Source organism: Argentina anserina, chromosome 1 (genome assembly GCF_933775445.1).
Source record: "Argentina anserina chromosome 1, drPotAnse1.1, whole genome shotgun sequence".
In the NCBI taxonomy this organism is placed as follows: Eukaryota; Viridiplantae; Streptophyta; class Magnoliopsida; order Rosales; family Rosaceae; genus Argentina; species Argentina anserina.
In genome coordinates this window covers 21,819,967-21,823,856 of record NC_065872.1, presented here as the reverse complement: position 1 = coordinate 21,823,856, position 3,890 = coordinate 21,819,967, and the positions used below count along the sequence as shown (strand labels likewise).

Sequence of the window (3,890 nt, the reverse complement as noted above, 5' to 3'; positions counted from 1 at the left end):
GGCTCGGAGAGCTTACATGCAGGATTTTCTAAGGGATCCCCTCATTCGTTTGTGGTGAGGACCGAGTGAATATTTCATTTTCCAATTGTTTCGATACTTGTGTATATAAATTGATAATGTATTATTCAAGTCGACTGAGTCATACTTCAACTCAGTTTTGATACACTGTTGTTGTAACATGGTTTCAATTTATTAGAATTATTTTAGAGTTTTTCATGGCTTTGAATTCGAATTTATATCATTCGGAATTTCAGGGCTGTGACAGCAATTGAATAAGCAAGATCTGTGTGTACAAGCAAGTAGTGCATGAATATCAGAATTGTAAACATATCTACTGTGATACAATTAGAGAATAATTAAGTTTCAAGCTCAGCTTTCAATTTATATCATATCTTTATATATGCGTAATATGCTTACATGGCTGTTAAAAGGAATGGGAGGTGTGTGATCAATTAAAAAGATTCTTATGCTTTTGTTTTCTGTCCATTTGCAGGGCTATTAGCTACAATTGGCATTCAAAGTTATTTGAGGAGAGGCTAGGTCCCCCCTCTCTCTCATCGGTTAATTGTCAAGTTCTGTGGGTGCAAGGTAAGACTTGATGATTCTCTAAGCTTCCCGTTCTAATGATTAGAAGTGGTTAGAATTAAACCTAGGCACATAGATGCCAGTAGTGTGTGTATCCTCATGCCTTTGTAAAATTAACTCATACGATGATTAGATCAGTTCTTATAAATTTTCATGATCTGTAGTGCTTCATTTTATTGCATATTGCAATCCCAATGCTCACAGAGCTCACCTAGTTGTAGATGTTTTCTATGAATCAGTGTGTTAAGAAATGCACACCAGGTGTTTGTGAAAAGTACCAAGAGAAATGTTTGTGTCTTTTTATGTAACTAATGAATTTTTATGTGGTATCTGGGCAAGTTATATCATTGTATTTAGAATATAGTAGTGTGTATCATCATCATCAAATTGAAGGAGTCTTTGATCAGTTGTGACTGAAAAAATTAGCCTTGATTATATCACTTTGTATTGATAATCTCTTGCTATCTTTGTACGTTGATTCTTGGTCATTTCATATCTACGTTTCCGTTTACATTTGTGAGGGTTATATGATGAGTAGCCTATTACTCCAGACCATGTTGTGCCATGTTGGAAATGATAATTTTGATGAATGTTTTCACAGCATTCTCAATTTATGGTCAATGCATTATTCTATCTAACCATCCCTCATTCAATTTTTGCTGATAGGCGACTTCGCTGCCGCAACATCTTATGAGAAAGGCTACTCATACTTTTACAACCATTTTCGTAGGTTACTCACATATGCATTGATATATGTTTTTAGTTGTGTATACTCATACATGCCAGTTTTCTTTAATCAGGTGTGAATTCTACAATTGTATTGTGCAAATCAAAGAATCCAGGGAGTAAGCTAATCATAAAGGTCATGTTTACGTATTTGGGTAGAATGCCTTCAGTACTCAAGCATAATCAAAGCTAATTTGCACAAACTGAAATTTAAGGTAAAATAATAATTACATATAAAAGGTCTTACAACTTTGTTCTTCAGCATCTTTTCGTTCTTATTCTTTGCTGTTTTTGATCAGTTGGTATTGATTATTCAGAAATACTTTATGTAGTTCTCTTGCAATACCTTTCATTTATGAAGGTACTATTATTAATTGATTCAATAGTACATACTAACTTGAAGCTAATTTTTGTATATTACGTCACGAGGGATTAACCGGTTATAAATAATTGAATAGAGAAAACCTTGACTAAGTTTCAATTAAGTGTACTAATAAGTTTACTGTCAAAGAAAGTAAAAGGGGTACCTAAATATTAGCTGGTATGTGGGGCTTCTATACCAGTAGCATCTATAACAGCAGGCCTGGAATTTTGCATATAAACTGTGAGAAGGAGACTACTAGCAGTAGTCAAGGAAATCGTTTCCCTAAAACTGTATTATACAATCTTCACAAAGTATGAGCTTAAGGAATTTGGACCGTGTTTCAAGATTCATTTTAGTTGAGTCAAATTTCAGATTCTGTATATATTTTTTGGGTTAGGCCTTTGGAATACAGTAGAAATGGCTTTTATTTATAAGGATTCAAATTTTCTGTATAAAGTGTGAGAAGGAGACTACTAGTAGTAGTCAACGAAATCATTTCTCTATTACTGTATAACTTCAATCTTCACAAACTATGAACTTGAGGAATTAATCATTTCCCTATAACTGTATAACTTCAATATTCACAAACAAAGAACTTGAGGAACTTGGACAGTGTTTCAACTTTTGTTTTAGTTAAGTCATTTTTGGGATACAATATATCTGTTTTTGGATTTCTTGAATACAGTAGAAATGTCTTTTAGTTATTATTTTTTTTATTAAATTCATTGTATCCAAGTATTTGAGTTTTAATTTGATTTGAGTAATCAGTCAATTGATTTGGGCAGACTAGCAAACATCTTCCTTGCTTTGAGTTTCAGTCATTAGCTTTAGTTTTTAGGAATTTGGTTGATGCTGAAAATTTGGGATTACTCTTCTCAATAAAATTGATAAGGTATACACTGCTCTCTCTATAAAATCCTATTTATTGATTTTTTTTTAGTTTTTCTTCTCTCTTTGTAGTAATGGGTACAGTGGACTTGAGTTTATTTGTTTAGAATTGTTAAAAGTTACCAAGCTAGAATTGGTTTTCATTTTGATTGAGATTTCAACGACTTTTATAAGTCACTAAAAGTGCTCATATAAATTGCAGCCAAATGTCATATCATAATCATTGTTTTTGACTTCTGTACTCCTAAGCAAATTAACACTTAATGAATTTACTTTAGGTTTTGTAGAAATAGAACTCATAGGGGAAGAAGTGAGCTAGATCAATTTACTTTCTGTCCGTTTATATTCAACTGTTTAGTTTTCAGTTTTGAAAGCTTTCATAATTGCTTTTTTTGCTTAAATATATTTTCATTATCTGTCGTGGTAGGCATTTAGCAACTTATTGGTTAAATGGCTTCATCATCATGGTCTCATCCACCAGCTGATGGAGATCAGGTACATACATCTTCAAGTTATAATTTTAAAGTACATGTTTCAATGATAATTTTCCCAATACTTTTGTCCTTTATTATAAAGGGACATATGCATTTACATGGATCAAAGGTGGAAAGGCAACATAAAAATGCTCGACAAAGAGAAAGGCGTCAATAGTTAAATTCCACAGAACGAGGGGAGAGTTCAGCCAACAGGCGTATGAGTTATCAAATGTGACGTAATATGGAAAGTGGAAGCAATGATGAAAATCAAATTATAGCAAGGAGGTCTAATTTACTAATTAGACTTCTCGATTTATGTGTAAAACATAATTAAGTAACAATTATAAATATTACCATGTAAATCATTTTTTATGTTAAGACACTATGTTTCCGTAATAGTATAGACGTATAGTATAGATGTTAAAAATATATCTACAAAAATGGCAGAACTCTGCTTTCGCCAATTCCTGCTCCTCCAGAGTTGCTTGAATGTTTTGCGGCTCAAACTCCACTTGGTGCTCATTTTAGGTATCATATCCGTGCTTATAACCATGTGTTTACGTTCACATCAATGAGAGTCCATGTTGATCAGAATCTAGCAACCGGTGGATGGAATTTCACTTTTCGTGCTCAAGGATCTATATATCACAAGATAGGTAGTCTTCTACCAAATGGAGATTGCAGACCAAGATTTTGTACAATTGTATATATACAATACATAGCAGAAATAGAAAATCGTATGTTATAGAATGAAGCCTTGCATAGAGATGTGGTCGAAATCATACAGCAGATATTGAATCGACATAATCCATTTGTACAAACATTCAGTCACCTAGCTCAACGCCAAGACC

The 3,890-nt window shown here is 33.0% G+C and overlaps 1 long non-coding RNA gene across 1 annotated transcript; it reads left to right on the top strand.

The window, feature by feature from the left end:
• The first annotated feature begins 492 nt into the window (after nucleotides 1-492).
• On the top strand, nucleotides 493-3,418 carry LOC126792084 (uncharacterized). Its single transcript, XR_007671917.1, has 4 exons — nucleotides 493-588; nucleotides 1,386-1,526; nucleotides 2,991-3,058; nucleotides 3,140-3,418. It is a non-coding gene; the product is annotated as an uncharacterized LOC126792084 (long non-coding RNA).
• Nucleotides 3,419-3,890: the final 472 nt, after the last annotated feature.